Below are 21,847 nucleotides of genomic sequence, written 5' to 3' on the forward strand. Positions count from 1 at the left end.
CACACAGCCACACCCAACGGCATGTCCACCTGTGCCACAGCTGTCTGCCCATGTGCAGTAAAGCCAGACCCGCCACAGGACATCTGCCACAAAGTTACTGTGTGCATGTACAGGAGAAGTAATCAATGCGATAATCCACAAATTATGCACACCCATCACCCGTACGTATTGCATGGCCCGGATGCACACAAGAATGCCCACAGCTGGGGGCGCTGTTGCGCACATTTAAGATGGCCGCCTAGTGTGGGAGCTCCGGCTCGGAAGAAATCCTTATCGAGAGAAATCCTGTCAGGGACATCTAAAGTGCGGAAATTTTGTACTGCCCTGATGGCCGGAGCTCTGCTGCACATATTGGTGGAAAATCGCTGAAAATCGGAGCAGGGGTGCGGAAATATCCATCTACAAAGTTTGGCGGCGAGTGAAGGCCTGCAGGGCCGCCTGCGAGTTCCGCGGAAGCCCGGCTGAGTGGGGGAGGTGCGCCGCTCATCATACGACGACCCGCCCGTGCGGGAGAAGGGGAGTCCGACCGTTCAGAAAGCACGGAGCTAGTTCCCCGCCCGCGATATCGCCCCAGGTCCCACTTGGAGTGGTCGGACCCCGTGCGAGCGAGAAAAGGAGCACGGAGGCGCCAGATTGCGTCGCGGCCGCCGGGCCCGACTCCCTGCCTGCAGCTCTACGTGGGGCGCGAACTCCTCCCTACCGGGAAGATTGCGGCTGAGACGTAGTTTGGCCCTGAACAGAGGCCCCCTGAGCGAAGTCTGAACTTGATAGCGACCCCCATCAACAGGTCGCGTGCTGGCACAAGGGCGAGTGTGGCTGGAATCTACCCCCCACCACCCACGTTACACCAAGTAAGTGGCTGTGTATTGCGGGAGTGACTCCCCCACTTCGGGGGAGGGAAAGTAGAACTGTGGTGGACGCACTGAAGGAAGGCCCTGCTTAGCGCCCCGGGACTGGAACCTAGGCCCGATTCATATTGCCCCCGCCGGTACAGAAGGCGGCGAACCAAAGGCACCCCAGACTATTTTGGAACAATATCATACAACACCCTGAGACCTCCCGTGCATCGTAAAGGCCCGATAAGCAGCACCCGGGTGGGGACCCACACGTCCTGCAACGACCATAGACCTTGCACTGGGGAGAAAAGGCAGAACTGCAGTGTAATACCAGGATACATTTAGTTCTGTGGGTGAAGCTCTTTAACGTATAATCCTGATTGGAAGTGGGTGAGGCCTTAATTGGCACAACGTTGTGCGATTACACTCTTGCTATTAACTGTAAGCCAGACGATAAAGACGGACACATCGAGGGGTACCCCCTCCCCACACTGGTGTACAAGGGTACAAAATACGTGGAGGAACACAGTCCATCCGTCCAAGAGTGCCGCGCCACATGGGCCGCACTGAGAAAAGGGGGGCAGGAGGGAAGAAGATCGGCCCAATGGACACTTTCACCAGCTTGCAACCGCAGGGAGCGTCTAACGGGGAGCCGCAACTACCTGACGGGCGAGAGGCTAACCCGATGGAACGACTAGCAACATTGGTGGAGAACGGATTCATGGCTATGAACGTTAAACTAGACGATATAGTGGCGACAATGGGATCCTTAAAGGCACGTGTTGAAAAAGAGAAAGCGCACGTGTTACGGAGGCGGAAAATAGAATATGTGCAAGCGAAGACACGATACTGCAGCACAGTCGAGATATAGCACACCTACAAACTGAATTGCACAAGACTCAGATCAAGTGCGAGGACCTTGAATCAAGATCCCGGCGAAATAATATCCGGATTGTTGAAGTTTGGTAAAGGCCTCATGGAAAGACAAGTTGAAGTGTTGCTGAAGGAAATCCTTGGTGCCGATGCCTTCTCGGATCACTTTCTGGTGGAAAGAGCCCATCGCACTCTAGCACCACTCCCGAAACCAGGAGCCCCCCCTCAAACTATAATTGCGTGCCTCCTAAACTACCGAGACAGAGACACTATACTCAGGCTGTCGAGAGAAAAAGGAACTTTACAATTTGAGGTAAACAAAATCCACATATACCCGGACTTCTTGACCAGCGTCTTGACCAAATACAAAGGAGATCATATGAAGGGGTGAAGAGGCAGCTACGTATGCGAAACGTGCTTTATGCTCTCATCTTCCCGGCGAAAATGAGAATACAGCATGGGGGACGGGCTCACTTTTTTGAAAACCCTACAGATGCTATGTCTTACGTGGAGTCTTCCATCCCACTACCCCCAAGTGACCGAATGACAGACCAGAACGCAGATGCATAACTGAAGAGGTAGAGGCGAGACCTGGCTGAGCGAGAAAAGAGGACAGGGCTTGTTGGCCTGTCACACGGTGAGAAAAAATGCAGAAATTGGAAATTGTACGATGTTGACGGACTGAACTATATTTGTTATTGTTTCTGGGCTTGAGCCCCAACTCAGAGCGCGCCAGCGGGCTGCAATTAGTGACCATCAGGAATGTTCCACATGTTTCAGGGACTGTTTATTGCGGGGCAGCATTGTCCTGTTGGGGTTGATGATGAGGGTGGGGGTTTAAAATGTTATATGACTGAACGAGGAGGGAGGGAGGGGGGAAAAATTGAGAACTGGGACTCAGTTGGAGAAGTCTCACAAGTTAAAAAAAAAAAGTGGTGACATTGCAACACTTGGAAATCTCCTGAATAGCAGCAAGGCAAAAAATGTAAACTGGAAGTACAACTATGGCTGATTCTGCCAAGGCAGCCCGAGGGCTCAGATTGAAATTGCTAACTTGGAATGTCCGGGGAGTGAATAACCGAGCCAAATTGAGGAAAGTGGGAGCCTATATTACTAGGCATCAGCCCCACATTGTCATGTTACAGGAAACTCATGCGCTCCAGAAGGTCAATGCCGAGTTCTTGAAAGGGTGGGGCTCTCACAGGTATTGCACAGAATACTCCTCACAGGCCAGAGGGGTGCTAACCCTGATACACCCATCTGTTGGGTTCCAGCTTGAGAGGAGTAAAATGGACCCAATGGGTCGCTACGTTATAATTTGGGTTAGCGTCAAGGGTGAAGAAATGATTTTCATTAATACATATGGCCCAAATATTTATGACCTTAAATTCTACATAAATGTACTACATGAGATCTGTGCGTGTGGGGAGGAGATTTTAATACTATTTTGGATTCGGAACTAGATCGCTCAACTTCCACACATAGGAACCCCTCGAGAGCATCCAACACCCTGCAACAAATCATTTTACAGCTACAGCTGGTAGACGCCTGAAGAACACTCCACCCCCTAAAACGACAATATTCCTTTTACTCCTCAGTACATGACACTGAATCCCGCATTGATTATTGGCTGGTGTCGGCGTTTCTCATGCACCAAATTAATGAAAGTGAAATATTTCCCCGCACATTGTCGGATCATTCTCCCATAGAGTTAGATATGACTTTAAAAAAACCTTAAACCCCCGGCCAGGAGATGGAGAATGCCTTCCGACATCTTTAAGGATCCTGGGGTGGTAGAGGAACTACACACTGAGGTTGAATTCTTTTTTGAGACCAATAAGGGTTCGGTGGATAGCCCCTCGATGCTATGGGAAACATTCAAAGCATGGGTGAGGGGGATCCTGATTTCCAAGTCCACGGGACTATTGAAAGCAGTCAGGAGAGAACTATAGGAGGTTGAGAAGCGGTTGGGGGAACTGGAGCAACAATATACAGCCTTGCATGAGGATGGCACCCTGGCAGACATAAATAGCAACCTACAAGAATTTCTAGCCAATAGGGAGGTGCTGTATATGGCCACTCCGGTTAGAGCATGTCGGTATGGCGAGGGAAACAAGGCGGGGCTGCACACTAGCTAACCTCTTGAAAGCTGACAGAGGCCGAACTCTGATTACCAGCATAATACGGAGCGACGGCACAGTACGAACAAGTAAGGAAGATATTAATGGGGAGTTTGCCCATTTTTATAAAGAACTCTATGCTAATCATGACTTAAAAACCCCCAGAGATATCCAAAGGTATTTAGATAGCATAACGCTTCCAAAATTGATTGCAGAGTATAAACTACAGCTAGACCAACCCCTTACGATTGAGGAAATTAAGGAAGCAATCAAATCTTTGGCTAACGGAAAAGCTCCTGGCTCAGACGGTCTGGGAATCGAATTGTACAAGGAGCTAAGCGAAGAACTCGCCCCAATATTGCTGTCCATGTGGGAAGAGGCCACGGAGATAGGAACACTGCCACCATCCATGAGAGAGGCTATAATCAAGGTACTCTCTAAGCCCAGACGTCCCCCTAGCGAGATGTCCTCATATAGGCCTCTATCCCTTATAAATTGTGATGCTAAGATATTCGCGAAGATCCTGGCCAATAGACTCCTGCCACACATGCCGGCACTAGTGCACCCTGACTGGTGCGGGTTCATCCCCACTAGATCCACAGCACTTAATCTGCGTAGGCTGTTTGGCGTAATGGCCCAAATCAAACCGGAGGCCCAGGCGGTAGCTGTGTCCCTAGATGCCGAAAAGGCGTTTGATTCTGTGTCATGGACATACCTGTTCACGGTGCTTGGTAGGTTCGGACTGGGCCCCAGCTTTTTGAACTATGTCAAAGTGCTGTACACTAACCCGGGGGCCAGAGTTTTAACTAACCATACTATGTCAGACTGGTTTGAGTTGAAGAGGGGTACTAGACAGGGCTGCCCATTCTCCCCCATACTGTTCGTTCTCACTATGGAACCAGCTGCGGCAGCTATTAGAGAACATCAGGAACAGAGGGGTATATGGATGGCGGGCCTTACCCAATCGATATCCCTGTATGCAGATGACACCCTAGTGTACATTAGAGAACCTGACACACACCTGGTTCCAGTAATGGATGAAATGCACAAATTCGCTTCATACTCAGGATACAAGACTAATCGATCTAAGTCTGAAATCTTCCCCCTGACCCCTGCTACCAACTGCCCACACAATACACATGGTCTAAAGTGGTCCAGATAAGATTAGATACTTGGGGGTTATAGTTAATGGAGACAGAACATCTCTATTTTTGAACAACCATGATTCCCTGCTGACTACCATTGCCACTAAGCCCCGCCTCTGGGCCAAACTCCCCATTTCACTCATAGGCCGGGTAGCCATATTAAAAATGGTCATCCTTCCTAAGCTGCTATACATATTTCCCAACATCCCGATCTGGCCTGGCAGAAGGTTTTTAGACACCCTTGGGTCCCTGGCGGTGGAGTTTATCTGGTGCGGGGGGGCGGCTAGGATGAAGTGGGAGAAAATGGTGGAGCCATACAATAAAGGGGGCATAGCGGCTCCCGACTTTGAATTATATTATTTGGTTGCACAAGCCCAATTTGCTAAGCACTGGTATGACGAACACAGCACCTCACCCCACATCTGTCTTGAAAGACATGCAGCGCGCCCGACCGACATAAGGTCAGTCATTTTTAAAGTTAAACATGGGGACGAGTGCCCATTCGATCCAGTTAGTGCGACGGCTCAGGCATGGTTCAAGATCTTCCGAAGACTGGGGGTAAAGACGCCTTATTATGCTGAGGCCCCTTTCTGGAACTTCCCAGGCATAACACCCACATACGATCCAGGTATACAAAATAAATGGGACCCAGATGAAGAATTTAAAATTAAGGACATATTTCCCAATGGGAAATTTATAACGCTGGAGGAATTCAGGACGGGGATGGGGAGCGATCAGCTGATGATTCTGCAATTTTATAGAATGAGATGGGCTTTTAAGGCCCGTTGGCCAACGTTCCCAGATTAGCCCCCACCACACCCATGTCTATTGACCCTTTCAACCCGGGCTGGAACTAGCATCTCGGGACTAAATGTGGCTGTGCAGACCAGTACCCCAACATTAAATGTAATGAAGGCCTCCTGGGAGACAGATCTGGGTGAGGATATAACGGATAGACAATGGGAACGGTACTGCGAAATGACCAAGAAAGTATCCCTGAATGCCGGCCTCCGGTTGATCCAGTTTAAGATGCTGAAAAAACTACACTATACCCCTCAGAAGGTGGAGAGGTTTACAAACAATGGGTCTGGGGCGTGTCCAAAGTGCGGGACGGATCGGGCTGATTCAATGTATATGTATTGGAACTGTCCTCTTGTGCTGGCTTTTTGGGGCAAGGTGGCGAATATCCTGGAGGAGGTGACTCAAATACCTGCAGACCTCAAACCGCGAAAATGCTTGTTTGGGGACATTGGTAAACAATCAGAGGTGACAAGGAGACTCTTTAATATTACATGCGCAGTGGCGAAAAAGTGTATATTGCAAAAATGGAAGAGTGCACAGGCACCGAGAGTGAATCACTTCCTTAGAGAATTGATGTATGTAAATGAGTGTGAAGAATACTATATATTGACTATCCCGAATCCAAGCAAACCGAAAGATATATGGGCCCTGTTTAGAGTGTATCTTAGCGAAGCTAACTCCAACAGTAATAGCCCGGTAGGACCAAGTACTCCATTAAATCAGTAAATAATGCCTATGCTGTAATGTTACCTAACTGAAAGCTTATGTTTCGAAGATATCCTATTTATGTTGTTGTTGCAATGGCATGTACCACAATCATTAAATAAAGTTTTTAAAAAAAAAGAATGCCCACAGCTAACAATTGACGGATACATTGAGACTTCAGACCCATGCATGAGACAAATGACTGATGTCCGCATTACACCCCATGCAGGTGACTCTGGATATCCGCAGCTGACGTGGCTGATGACCCCTGTGCTGACCCACATATACCACATGAGGCCGCCTACAACTATGCCCACAGCCAGACCCGTGTTTGCATAGAGCACTCATTTGGAATCCTGAAGGCACAATTCAGGTGCCTGGACCACACGGAAGGGGCTCTGATGTATGCCCCTGACACCAAGCAGGCAAATTAGTCTTGGTTTGTGCTATGCTCCATAATATTTGCCTAAGGAGAAATGTGCATCTACCCCCTGACAGGCCACACCCAGAGGAAGATGGAGCTAACGACCATGTGGCAGGAGCCAGGGGAGATGCACACAGGGATGAAGGGAGGGAAGGGAGATTGGACTGACAGGCACTAGTAGACAGTTTCTTGACCTGACGCAGTACATAACTTGCACAGTGTAAATAAAGAACACAAGAACAATCCTGAATGTCCTCGCATGTCACTTGTTCAACCGTTTTATTATGTAACCTTTTCAAATTACATCTGCCCTAAACCCCACCCACCACCCCAGCACACTCTTCCCCCCCCCCACCCCCCACACCCACCGACAACACTCCAACACGCTATCCCTGCTCCCTCCATCCACCGCCATGATCATATCAAGGCCACTCTGGCCAACAATAGTCATGCCATTCATGATGGCCATGCCCTCTTCTCCCGACCCGCAGCATCCGAGGAGCATGAGCTCAGCTGGTGCAGGGACCTCCGCCTAGGGGTGCTCTGTTGGGTGTGGAGGTGGATGGTATAGAAGCTGCCATGTGCTGCTGCTGGCGTTGGAGCATATTGCCCTCCCTCACCTGCTCAGCTAGGGCAGAGACACCCTCGCACAGCTTGCACACCTTCTGACCAAACCCTGTCAGTGAGGCTGTGCACGCTTCCACGGCTTTCCTGGTCAGCGCATTGTCACGGGCCATTATCCTTGTGGCCGCTGGGATGGCCTCACTGATCACCTGCATAGACTAGCTGTGCACAGTGGCAACCTTCTCCATATGGGGCTGCTGTTCTCCATCTCACTAAGGCACTCCATGACTGCAGCCAGGTCCACCGTCGGCTGGGGTGTGACGGCACCGGAGCTTGTGCCAGTGTCTGGTTGTGGGCTCCGTGCGTGCCACCTGCATGCTTGGCCCTGTGCTGTTGGGGTGCGCTCAATTGCCTGAACTGTGCTCACTGGCGTGTTGGGTGGAGGAGGGCAGCGACTGTGGCCAGGTGTTGGGCCCCCTGTCACATCCTGGCCGTCATTGCTGCAGTGTTTGCCCCTTATTCCTCCTGGGTGGTGGCTGTCTGTGCTGTGTCCCCCCTGGCAGCCTGGGCTGCCACGCTGTCGTCCTCACTGTGAACAAGTGTGTGCCTGGCAGGTTGGGATTCTGGTGTGGGCGAGACCCTGCTGGCGTAAGATGTGGTGGGGGCATCATGCGCCTAGGGGTAGATTTGCGTCCCCTTTGTGGGGGGTGATGGTGGTGGTGTGGGAGGGCGGATGTGTATAAGGCCCCCCTCAATCTTCGTCCCCTGACACCTCTGGTGTAGCTTGTGTGCTTGTAGGGGACATAGGTGATGGTGTTAGGAGACATTCCCTCACATGTTTTGGCATACATGACTGTAATCACATGATGATGGGTGTGGCATGGGTCTGATGCACAGGCCTGGCCTGCTTGCATTTGGTAGTGGATAGGCTACAATGGGCACACATGATGGAGGTGGGGGGCGGGTTATGCTAATGCAATTGGCTGTGGTGGCATGGCAGGGCTACATAGGTGACCTAGCCGTTGCTTTGCTTGCATGTGTCTGGTCCCCATTTGCAACTGGACTGTTACGCATGCTGATTGAAGGGGGGCGGGGTCTGGTACTTGTCGGTGCCTGTGGTGGCTCCCACACACTATCCCGAGCTGCAGTGTCGGCTCATGGTTAATTGCACTGGTGGATGCTGTGCCGAGCTGTTGTAGTTACATGCAGAGGTTGGGGGTGGGGTTTGACTCACGTTAAGCCTCCTGGGTGCCAGCACCCGCCCCAGATTCTCCAACTTCCTCAATCCCCTCCATGTCTATCACAGTGCTACATTTTTCCTCCCCGGGTGTCTGGTCCAGTACAGATGGTGTGACTCCCACTGTGGCCATGCTGTCCTGTTGATGGTAGGACAGGATTCCCTGGACCCGCTATCACGATCCATGCCCCTGAGCCCCTGAGGTATAACAGCCCCCTGGCAGTAGTGGGGCTAAAGCCCTTCACACTGGCCCCAAGGGCCTTAAAACTCCATCAGAAACATACGTGGAGTCAGTCCCGGCGTTGGCGCCAGGCTCATTATCAGGAATAAAGCAATACCAGTTTTGGACCTTAATCCAACATGGAGGCCTATTACACAGCTCAGTTCTTTAGAACCAAGCCATGCGGTCTAGTGTTTTGGGTGTTGCCGGGACTGGAACTGGAACTACTTGGCCGGGAACTACTTGGCCTGGGCTATTCAAACCACACCCAAACCGCAGAACATGCTTTGTGTTATTCTGCACTCCTGCAGCGTAACGCTCACCGTGTCCAGCTTCTGCTCATCTGCTTCTCCTGCAGCCCGATCCTGAAGCCCCTAGATCTGGATTCCATTAATAACCTGGAAAAACAATAACAGCATTAGCGAGCAAGAACACTTACCTGTGAAGTAACCGGTCTTGAATCCATCCTGCGCTTCGCTTACCTCGCCCATCTCTGGAGTTCGCCGCAACCTGCAAAGGTAAAGAAACAAGGATAGCATTAATAACAATTCTTACCTGGGCAAGCAGCGAGTCCTGGCAGCACCCTGCGCTTCTCTTATTTCGCCCATCTCTGGGTTTCACCGCAACCTGCAAGGGAGAAGGAACAAGGTCAGCATTAACAAAGCACTTACCTGGGCAAGCAGCGCTTCGATCGCCCATCACTCCGGAACATCACTGCAACCTGTACAAAGAAGGGAAGAGAACACAGGTTAGCAATTAACACCAATAAACAGTGCAGCGCTCCGCATCAATAACTCAATGTGATCTTCGCTATCGGCGCGGCACCTCCGAGATCGCAACCATCCCTGTGAAAACAAAAAGAGACATTGTTAGGGAACAGCGTAGTGGAGCAAGATGCCGAGAAGACAGAGAAAACGGAGGGAAAGAGAGACAGAATAAAGACGGAAAAACATTACTCACCTGGAAGACAGCAAGCAGAGTCGGAGTCGCAGCCGGTTTGGACCCGACATAAGGCCACACGGACCAGAGAAGCAACTAGGTCCATGGAACGCCCGCACCACCAACCACGCGCCCCTGAACAGAGACGCAGGACGAAGAGTTCAATGCACAAAAACCTAAGGTGAGCAATAACCCCAAGGGAGGGGATTTGGATCAGAGGGAGGTGGGAGTCCACCCGTCAGAGAACCAGCATCTTAACCCTCCATTCTCCTGTTAAAGGTGCTACCCAACGTCTGGCACATAACCAAGCAGAGAGGGGTCCCGGATAGCGCTTAGACCTCCATCCAGTATCGTGTGGTGCCCCCATGGATACCAGGTGAGCGTAACACCCGCAGGTCATTCCAGCATTTTCAGGCACTGTTGCCATCGGGCGCGATTAGCGTTACCGTCGGGGCCGTGGGCGTGTGCCTGCATACTTGTGATACAGTGCTATTTGCGCCACGGCTCCTGGCTGTAACACTTTTTCCGCTTGGAAATAGCGCCCTCATTACGCCCTACTCGTGATGAGGCCCAAAGTATTTTAAGCCAAGCTTTAACCTTGAACGGGAAATTGCCTAGTGCTTTATGATATGATGATGATTCAGGGTCTGGTGACTTGAGTCTTACATTCTCTTTGACTGCTTGATCCCCTGGCAAGGGGATCCCAACCCAACACTCTACTGTGTTGGTTAGATTTCTAGGAAATGGGAAAGGGGAAGTTTCTCCCCCACCCCTCCTCCGAACTTTCTCTACATCCACCCCTGCCCAGCCTAACACATTTCTCTCACACTCTCTCTCGTACTTCAACAAAACATTTGCCTCACTCCCCCTACTTCCATTGCCTGGTCTCGCTGGTCAGTGCCCGCGCTTTTCTGTGCTTTTCATGCAACTTCACTTATTTGATGGTTGAGAGACAGACGTTTGCCAAGTATAAAGCAAAGGTTCTTAAGAGTCCAGGGGTTCTGGCAGCTGAATTTATTGCAGTTAAATATTGAAATTCATCTTTACTGATTTTGTTGATATTCAGATTTGGGGTTATGTTGTAAACGAGAATAACATTTACTATCTCTCAGATGTTTCTGTACGTCAAGAACATAATCCTCATGACCACAACATAACTATTGCCCCTTTTATTGGAGGGTTTGATTATCCAATTGTCTATTTTTCTGAAGTTCCTTCAACTTTTGAAGATCTATCGATGGACATTTTGACCCAATATTTTGATGCCAATTCATTTTTTTGGGATCTGCTTTCACAAAGGTTTCAAACCATGCAATACATTGATTGGCCAACATTAATACAACAAAAGTGGGTAGATTGGCACAATGTATGGGACACTTTCTAAATCAAAGCTAGTCTCTGGTGTTCCCTGACTCCCAGTATATTTGGTCAAGACTTCCTAAAGCCTCTGCTTCTCTAATGTTTAGATGACTAAATAAAGCATTAGGATGGGGACCCAGAGGTATGGTATTGACAATGTTTCTGTAAATGCAATTTCCTACAGAATCTGAATACATCCACGTAGGTGTCCAAGTCCAGATTGGGTTTGCGGGGACAAAGTAAACACCAAGTTTGAACATGTTTTCTGCTTTGCGAGGGAGGTGGAATGGCGCAAGATTGATAAGTATTGGATTTAATTATACTTTTCTGGTACCATGTCTGAATGTGTCTGTTCCCCCTCAAGTTGCTCGACTCTTCCTCCGATTCCACCTCTTGCCCACGCTTATTTTGTATTTCTTAATTTTGTTAAACTTGTGGAACTGTACCTTTTGCAAACAGAATTCCGATTCCCTCAAGATAATCGCGTTGGTTCATTGGGACGAAACTGCGTCTTCTGCAGTGCTGATGTCTGAAGATTCCAAAATAACTGTGTTGTATATAAAAATGTGGGGCAGAATTGGTACTTCATCCAGATAGGGTTCACTGTGGGCCAAAATAGAGGCTCTGCCCATCTCCACAGTCCTGCCACATGCACTGCATAACCCATTAAAATGGAATGGGGAGATTATGGAGGACAGGGAGCAGAAAATGTCTTACCTCAGTGTGGGCTGCAGTGAAGTGAAAAAGAAAAATCTAAACTTAATGTGGAATGGTACAGATGTATCCTTCCATGAGTTTAGGGGTGGGAATGAAGATCGGTGCATAGGCCGCTGCTGCATGGTGGGAGAGAGAGCAGAATAGGGAAAGAGGTTCTCTACATAATGCAGCCTGGTGCACCTCATGGAGAAAGGGAAAGGGAAAGAGAAGGAACTCGGACACAAGGGACCGGGATAAAAACATTCAAGCTTTAAGATCTCACTCTTAAACCATAGATATAACTGCAGAATCCTCGGGGCAACAAGGATCTCCCGCAGCAGCCTTGTGGAATACAGAACAAAAGGGGCACAATATCAAGTAATTCTAGTTGCCGCATACAATCCAGAGTTGGAATCCCTCCCCAAGATTGCTCAGGAACTGCAACCCATTCTGCACAAATAACTGTGGGAGATCTTCCCGGAAATGCCCCTGCCCCCCCTGTCCCTACTTCCCTCTCTCCTTCATTCCTTCCTTTCGACAGCCAGCAAATCTCAAATGATGAGAAGCAAGTTACATCCACATTGCACACAAAATTGAGAGGAGCCATGCAAAAACAAGATGCCGAACATGTCCATATATCTACAATTCAGATATGATCAAGATAACCTACAAAGGGCAGGATTACAAATGTACAGGAAGCTTCACATGTGCATCAACCAATGTTGTGTTTCTGATTGTGTGTAGGAAATGCCCCTTTTGGGTGGGGGACTGGCGGGTGTGGCACTATGTTTGGGAAGACTGGCTAGCTATTATATAAAAGGATGAATCTACAAAGACCGTGTTTGGCAACGAAGTAAGCCCAATTAGTGAGCACTTTTTGTAACCAAATCACACCCTTGTTGACTTTAAAATTGAAGGGCTGATGAGCAACTTTGGGTCAGAAAATGCAATAAAACACATGAATACAGGCCTTCCAGGGTCATTGCCAGAGCCAGTTCTACCCGTGAGGTGGACGGTGGCAACAGAGAGGGGACCCAATTCCTACTCCTATCACTGCAAGTGCCCATCTGTACAGAACCCGGTCTCCAGCCTTGCCCCTATGTGTATATGCTCACCAGTGTCCTTTTACCTTTTCTGATGCTGGCCCCTGAGGAAAAGCAGAGAACAAGAGGCAAGGAGAGCAAATTGAAGAAATGGAAGCGAGACCTTGCACAAACATAATTTCAATGCCGTAGAGACCCAATCACAGCGGCAGAGCAGTTACCAGAGAGAGACAACTTCATCTGTGCAGCAGCATAGAGCACCTGTGCCACGAACGGGACTGGCTAATGTACCTACTAGACCACCCTGGATTTTCATAGGGAATGTTCCCTGGACTTAGCCGATGGGTCCCCGCTAATGCGACCCAGAGGAAGAACTTTGCCATTGACCTTCTTTCACCCCCAGATCTCCTGCGCAGAGAAAGTTGGCGGGGTCAAGACCTGCTATTAATTTGTTTATTACACATAAACGCCCAGGAAAGGGGAGGAAGTCAGGAGATTTGTTGGGGACAGCTGACCAACTTTCAACAGGGTAGGGCTATTTAATTTGGAGCAGGTACCAGGACGTGTGTGTGTGAATTGGGTGAGGGTAAAGGAGGAGGTGGGCGGCGACAAAAGATGAGCAGGAGGGAGCACCAGGTTGTGAAAGAGGTTTGGAGAAGGTCAGGGTTTGGCCTAGGAGTGATGTTCGTTCTGCAGTTTAAGTGCTTGTGAGACATGTATAGAAATGACAGTGTAATGTGTGAATGTGAGCAGGCTGGTATTGTGTGTAAGGAGGATGACTCCGTGGGAGGAGGAGGCGTGCTTGTAGTGGGAAGAGGAAGCATGCTAGTAGTGGTAGCAGTGGCAGGAGGAGTGCTAATAGCGAGTGTAGGAGGAGTGGTAGTAGTGGGTGGATTCAGAGGAGTGGCAGTAGTGGGAGGAGGAATATTGGAGTAGGAAGACAAAATCAAAGGGTGAAGGCATGAGAGGAGTGAAACCTCAGAGGGATCAGGAAGTTGGTGGGGGAAGAGACTGGGGAGTAGCAAGTAGAGTAGAATGAAAAGGTGAATGTGGGCATGAGTGGAACTAGGTTGCTATAAGGCAAAAGATCCTAACTTTACCCATTGGAACATTAACCAGCAGAGAGAACAGTGGATGTTAAGAGGTTCCTGCAGGAGTTCATACGCCTGCCCTCATTTAGAAAACCACCAGTGTAAGGCAGCTAGTATATGCAGGTTAACAATCTATAGGACTAACCAAGTGCTACATAGAGAGGGAGAGAGGGGGAGAGAGACACACACACAGATACGGATGACTCTGAACAATATCAGCCATAATTGCAAGTAAGACCAACATCATCTATTTTAATTCCCACAAAAAGAGGCCGCCCGTCCAATCTTCACTAGAAACTTAGCATAATTTTTTATGACAATGTGGTTTGAAAGTTCCATTCTACCCTTAGCTTGATGTTTTGGAGAGTAGGTAGGCCTAGCGAGATCCTTGGTATTTGAGCTAGACTACTGCAATGATATCTGTAAAGCTCTAAACAAATCCAAAGTTAACCAACTCTCTCTGTCAAAACTGTATGGCATAAATGATTCTGGGCCTTAAAACACAAGCCCATATCACACTGCTAGAGGCATTATCCTTGGGCACTGTTTCTAGAGCAGATCTACCTCACTTGGATACACATATCCTTTTAGTGCACAGGCTCCTCAAGGGGTAGTTTGGCAGAGCAAACCAGGCTCAACTCTTGGGCAGCTAGGGTGGTTAAAAGGTACAGTAAGAGTTTTAATAGACACTCAATTATTGGCATTTGTAAAATAACAACCCAAAAAGAACCCACAAATCCTCCAGCCTCCCCCACCCCACCCGGCCCCTCAATACCATTCCCCAACTCTCTAAACAGCTTTCATTTGAACAGTGTCAGCAAATTCCTAACCCCCTTCCCCCCTCCCCCTCCCCCTATCCCCTTCTCCCCCCTTCCAGTGTCCGGATTCGCCCACCAAGCTTCCTTTCATTCCATTGGTCACAGCATGCAATCCTACTTCATCTATGATTTCCTTGTAGATTGGGCAGGTCCACCACCAGTTCCCAAGTTCATGTCTTCCATGTTCATCCCTACCACACCACCCCTCCGCCCCTACCCACGCCTCTTCACGGCGGTCGTAGATCATTATCCTTTGACAGGTCGTTCAGCAATTGGGTCCAATGGATCGTTACATCCTCCTTTTCTGTCTCCGGATCCATATTCTGCAGAACCCGTTAGCTGTGCCAAACCCCACCTCTGCACATTCTTCCGCCATAGATTAATCGCCGGCCCTTGTGGGCATTTCCATGCTATCGCCATTCGGCGTTTAGCCAGTATAAGCAAGAACTGGCCCATTCTATTCTGTATTTTGTGCCTCCCCCCTCTTGCCACCCCACCCTGGAAGCTTACCCCATAAACAAGTTTCCAACATCTTTCCAATTTGGTCCCCAACAGCCCATTCACTCCTTTAAGAACCTCATCCCAGTATTCCACTATTAGCCTGCACTCCCATGTCATATGCCAAAACCCTGCCTGCGTCGTGCCACACCTAGGACATTCATCCGATAGTTCTCTGTTCATTGCCCGGAGTACCACCAGAGTCGCATACACCCTATGTAAAATATTAAATTGGCCCAGCTGGAAACGGGCATTCCTTGATGTCTTCTGGACCAGTTTCCAGACCTGTGTGCATTCTTCCCCGATATTTGGCGTTTCATGTCCATCTCCCACTTCTCCTTAACCTTCAACTACCCCCTGAATTTCGCACCCGCAGGGCCTTCTAGATCCCTGGAATACGAGCCTTACCCCCCCATCCGGTCTAACAATACTCGAAGCACCTGGCACAAGTCCGGCTCTTCTGGAATTCCCGCCCATATCTCTGCTAGCCTACGAACCACTGCCCCATACGCTAAGAAAAGCCCCTGCAGTAGTCCAAACTTCTGGCACCATTCCTTACAGGTAAGTAGCTTCCCATCTTCAAAAAGGTCCCCCACCGTTTCACATCCCTTCTCCCGGAGCCTCTGTACTCAATTGCCTGACAAAGCTTCTGATCAACACCCCATGGGAGACTGCCCTCGTACCGTCCTCCAACCCCCCCTGCCACCAACATATTTCTTCCATGTCTCCCTCACCGCCTCAAACACTACTGTTCTACCCTGATCACCCAGTGGGTGCCAAAGTAGTTCAACCTGTCTACAATTCGGTGGCAGATCGCCTATCAATCCCTTGAGGGTCTCCCCTCCTACCCTCCCCGGTTGGTCTCATACCAGCACCGACTGCAATTGTGCCGCCACAAAGTATTTTCCATAGTTCGGGAGGCCCAGCCCCACTTCCTTTCTAGTTCTCTGCAATATCTCTAAAGACACCCTCCACCTCCCCGTATCCCACAGTAGCTCCCTAATCTTAATGTCTAGCATTTTAAAGAAAACTCTTTTGGCCACATATGGTATATTAGTAAAAGAATAGAGCAACCGCGGTAGGATCACCATTTTGCATAGTGCCACCCTGACCATCAGAGAAAGGGGTAAAACCTTCCAGAACTGGACGAAGTCTCCTATCCTAGACAATGCCCTCCCTGTATTGTGTACGAATGTATCCTCCATCTCATGGAATACCGTATCCCCAAATATTGAAATGACTCAGTCTCCCACTTAATTCCCAACTCCGGCAACTCCCCCAGTGGGCAGTCCCGTAACCCCCCCCTAACGGAAACAGCACCGATTTCCCCGGATTAATACGGAAGCCCGACATGAATCGGAAATTTCTCAATATCTCTAACAGCTCTGGAAGGTACACCTTGGGGGTCTACCACATATAACAAGTTGTCCGCATAAATGGACACTATATGCTTTTGACCTCCCACTTCAATTCCAGCCTCCATTTCCTGCCGCAGAAACTCAGCCAGAGGTTCCAGGGCCAGGGCAAACAATATTGGGGAAGCTGCACACCCCTGCCATGTCCCCCCTTCCCAGCTCCCATGTTTGTTCTCACCATCGCCAGCGGTTTCTTATATAGGAGAGCCAGCCATCTACAGATGTTCTCCCCAAACCCGAACTTCCGGAACAACCCTCTCCACTACAAGGAGTCGAAGGCCTTCATAGCGTCAAACGAGGCTATTGCCATGTCACGCCTCTGTGGATTCACTAGGTCCATAATGTGGTGCACGAGAAATATTACCGGATGTATTCCTTCCCCCAATGAACCCGCACTGGTCCGAATGGACGAAGCTCGGAGCCACCCCCGCCAATTTAGCATCTAGGATCTTCCCCAAGCTTTTCCATCAACATTCAGCAGGGAAATGGGTCGATACGCCGCACAATCCCACGGGTCCTTCCCCTCTTTCAAGATCAATATGATGACTGCTTCCCTCATTGATTCCGGGAGACAACCATTCTGGAAGGCCTCCTCATACACCACCTGGAGTTGTGGCACCAGGAGGTCAGCAAACAGTAAATAAAACTCTACCGGGAACCCGTCACTACCCAACGCTGTACCTCTCCTCATTGTGCGGATCGCCCATCTAATGTCCCCCTCCTCGATTGGAGCCTCCAATTCCTCCCACAGGTCCTCCCCCAGTTTCAGAAGCCTCAACGATTCCATGAGGTCTTCTGCATCAACCTCTACATACCCCCCCTTGCTCGTGTATAGCTCCTTGTAGAATGCCACAAAAGTTTCATTAATCTCTTTCTGGGTCCCAACTACTTCCCCCCCGTACCCGTCTTAAGCTGACTTATGACCCGATTCGGGTGTTGCCTACTGATCATCCAAGCCAACAGCTTACCCCCCCCCCCCCCTTACCCACTTCTCCGTGCAGTCTAACATCCCACCTGCTACTATCAAAGCACGACAGCTCTGCCAGGGTTCCCTGATAGAGCTCCAACTTCTGCGCCAAGGCTTCCCCCACCTCTGCACCCCCCTGCCGCCTCCCTATCTAGTTCAGCCACCTGGGCCTCTGTTCGTTGCAGCGTGTCTAGGAGCCGCTTACGCATCCCTACTGTCATGAATAGGCATTTCCCCTCTCATAGTCGCCTTAAAGGCTTCCCACAGCACTCCCCTGGATTCCACCGAGCCCTCCTTCATTTTGAAATACGCTCTAATCCCTTCTCTAAGTCCGCCAACAAATGCCCCATCCCGCAGTGCCTCCCTTTTGTAGATGCCATAACCACTGCGGGGGCTTCTCGTTAGTCCCAAATAACGTGGCCACCAAGGGGGAATGATCCGACAGGGTGCAGCCCAGGTACATTGCCTCCCCAAAATGTTGACAATATTCCCTTCCCGTTACAATGTAGTCCAGGCGCAAATATGAGCCGTGTACACCCGAATAATAGGAATAGCCCCTTTCTTCCCCATGCTTCTCCCTCCACCAGAACAAGCTTTTGCATTATCCTATGAAGCAACCCCGTCATATACTTCTTAGGCACCCCTCTACCCCCGACCCATCCAACTGCACATCCAGATGACAATTAAAATCTCCGCCCCATATTCTCATTTCCCCCCTAGACGCCCCCATCATGCGAAGCACCGCGGGAAAGTATTCCTTATCATCCACATTTGGTGCGTATGAATTGACCAAATTATCCTGCCCTCCCATGAGCACTGCACAAGTACTGTTCTGCCAACCTCGTCCTTTAATACCGTCTCCACCTTCAGTGGTGTCCCCTTGACCACCAAGATGAGCACACCCCTAGCTTGGGTTGAATGCCATGCCGATTACTTGCCATTCCCACATTTTCCCCAGCACCTCTGTGCCCGCATGCATCTCCTGTATTAGAGCCACTTGTATCCCCTGCCTCTTCAGGAACTCGCCCACTCTTCGCCTCTGTGTTTCATATTAACTTAAAAGAAAAACGCTGATCTGTCTTTATTGCTTAGAGAGATTTCAGTTCTGTGGTGAGCCAGGAGGAGTTAGACTAGAGCTTAACATTTCAGGGTTGTTTATTCAAAATAAAGAGAAAATGCCTAGCTGTCACCATTACTATGAGGTATTTTCCATGCCTAAAAACACTAAATTAAGGGTGCTCGTCAATTATCAATATAGTTCTTGGTCCAAAACCTAAGTTCTATCTGGACCTACCACTTTGAGAAAACACCTGATATAAAAATTAGCCAGAGCAGTAGCCTTTCCATTCACGCTTCTTCTGGCCAAAGCTACTTGGGTTGCTCCCAAGTACTGTTCATCAGCCTAAGGTGCGATTTCAGTAGTTTAATAATTATCTTAGTGCGATTCTATCAACTTGAACATTGTCTTTCAAGTTCTTCTTGATTTAGGATTAAGTAATTGAACCCTCTAGGTTACCTGTTTTTCAAGGTGTTGATTTCTAGGGCTCCCCAAAGCCTTCTGGCCCTCTGAATTTGCTCAACACGGCAGAGTGTCTCTTGGGCATCTGCCTGTGTCGAGCAATTTGGTTTCTTTGGGCTCCTGTAACCAGTTTGGCTTCTCCAGCTTCTTGTCACGTTCTCTTTAGTTAAGCCCCTTTTGGCTTTTGGACTTTCGGACTTGCTTAACTCCGAGATGTAACTGTCCGTCCCTCTCCCAAGCTTTACCTCCTCAGGAGTGCTCCCTTCCCGCAGCAGTGGTTACATTTCTCATATGGAGATCGGTATTTGGTTGCTTCATCGCGGTCTGGTCTTTGTGTCGGTCAACAGGCCAGGCCCACTGTTGCTGCTTTGTGGCGCGACAGTCTCTCTACTGTCCCAGTTTCGGCGTTGTCACCGTTTAGAACACCAGCCTTCCGGCATCTCTCTGACTGCTCTCTCCACACTATCGCTGGCTCTGCTTTGTAGTGCAGCTCTGCCCCTTAAGGACGTCCTCGCCTCAGCGGCTCACCTCTGCGTAGGGTTCTTCTTCCTCCATTCCAGCTTCCTTGTCTCTTTCTCACCACCATATTTCCACGAGGCATGTTGATGCTGCATCAGCTGTTGACTTCACCAGGATCTCTCAGCGGTGCCTTCTTCCAAAAATCTGGGCGTAATGTTAGTATGTTGGGCATGCCAATCCACAGCAATAATATCCATCTTTTCTATTCCCATCTACGCATAGCTGGTGTTCTTTGCAGGGAGTTCTTTCTAGGAATGGAGTCCTTGTCCCCTAGAGGGGAGTCACTCCCAGTGAGGTCCCACCTTCCCAGAACCTTAGGGAGGTTCTTGCTTAACAGGCTCACCTCTCTAGCCTGAAAGGGGGTGACTCCACCCTGGGAAGAAGGGATGAATTGCCCAGATATGTGTCATTTCCTATAAACTAAAGGTGCTTGTCCTTATGCAAAACCTACATAGTCCTCCTCAGTCCAAAACCTAGTAACTACCTTGCCCCACCATTTTAAGAAAAATATGTAAAAATAAGCCACAGCAATGTGCCCTCTACTTGGTCTTCCTCGGATGCCTCAGTGTTTCTTCCAGAGTCTGTGTCACAGTCCCAATGTTCGTTCTTGATAGCTTATCAAAGAAAAGTTACATAGTGTTTTAGGCTCTTCATGGAAAAATGGAAGTCTTTAAAGAAACAAAATGTCTCGTTCTTTAAATAGAGGGACTATTCCCTTAATCTGTCCTCACCAGTTGGGCCGCTCTCTTTCTGCTGATTTTTATACCAAGGAAGTCTCCAAATCCCCCTTGTTGCTGCTCTTTGTTTGACTGACTGAACCATCCAGGTTCCCTTTCATGAATAGGTTGCAACGTTCCACTTATCTCGATGGGGCTCTCCAGATCCCTCTGGCCCTCCGGCTTTCTTTGCTCTTTGGCTGTCCCATGGGCCTGTGCCAATGCCCAATACTCTAGTTTCTAGGGCTTCCGTAATGCTAATATTCTCTTTGGGGGTTTGGCCGTCCCCTATGTGGTTTTACCCCACTTGCTTTTCTTTCCTATTTCATGCTCTGTTCGGCTCGCCTCCTTCCACCCTGGGCATCCCTGGTGCCTTCACTGCCTTTGGTGTGCTCCAGCGGGTTAGGCGTCTGAGGGAATGATGACGTTCTTCGCTCTCTTCAGCGCCTCCAAGTAAGCGTTGGGCTTCCTTATTCCACCCGTTTCGTCACTTTCTTTTGGTTCTTGCACTGAGATTGTTTGCAGGCCACAGTCCCACCACGGCTGCAGCGTGGTCACGCCACCAGGTAAGGCTGGGTTTCTTCCATCTTCGACTCTGCAATATTGTACTGCTCAATGGCAGCCTCTAGGCATCGCTCTTCCACATCTTGGTCTCTCCACGCCACTGCTAGCTCCAGGGTGCATTGCGGCTCTGCCCCTCCGGGACATTGTCATGTCTGAGGTTCGCCTCGGCGTAGGATTCTTCTCCGTCCATTCATGATTGGTTGATCCTTTATTCTTGCCGCCATACTTCCAGGGGGCGTGGTGTTTCTCATCAGCTGTTGTGTTTTTGTGGAATTCAGCATTACTTTGGGCCAAAGGTGTATTTTTTGAATTTCCATCAACTTTTACTCCCATGTAGTCAGACAAGGCATTTCTTATGGGGATTTCCTGATAGGACTGGGAGTCCTTATCCACTGCAGGGGAGTCACTCCCAGTGAGGTCCCGCTTTCCCAAAGCCCTATGGAGGGCTCATCTCCCTAGCCTTAGAGGGGGTGGCTAGCCCCAGAAAGAAGATACAAGTACCCTAGATTCCTCACAGAATGGAAGGAAAACTTATTTCAGTGGCAACCAAAGAGAAAGACCGGCGGTAAGGCTTTGGATGGTGAAAGGTCCTACGAGTTGCAATCCTAATGGTCCAGTCAGATTCGAAGGATGGCAAACCGTGGACCTGAATGTGTGACACCCACAGATGAGGATCCAGACGAAGAAGGCCCCAGCAGCTCTAGAGGGTCGAAGAAGAATTCCAGAATCCATGAGCTTGTACCAATGCAGTTGCGGGATGTGGTACCAAGTGGTTCAG

At 49.5% G+C, this 21,847-nt stretch overlaps 1 protein-coding gene across 2 annotated transcripts in view; it reads left to right on the forward strand.

Annotated features, from left to right (window-relative positions):
* SNX8 (sorting nexin 8) overlaps positions 1-21,847 on the forward strand; it is a 947,621-nt gene that overhangs the window by 93,546 nt on the left and 832,228 nt on the right. The window contains exon 1 of one of the 2 annotated variants that reach the window (XM_069647619.1): positions 11,406-11,527. The exons of the other annotated variant lie outside the window; for it this stretch is intronic. The gene's annotated coding sequence lies outside the window, so the exon portion shown is untranslated. Of the gene's footprint in view, positions 1-11,405; positions 11,528-21,847 lie in introns of those variants that run through there. 2 annotated transcript variants of the gene reach the window in all.

This window comes from Ambystoma mexicanum, chromosome 2q, assembly GCF_040938575.1.
Source record: "Ambystoma mexicanum isolate Mex_15411 chromosome 2q, UKY_AmexF1_1, whole genome shotgun sequence".
In the NCBI taxonomy this organism is placed as follows: Eukaryota; Metazoa; Chordata; class Amphibia; order Caudata; family Ambystomatidae; genus Ambystoma; species Ambystoma mexicanum.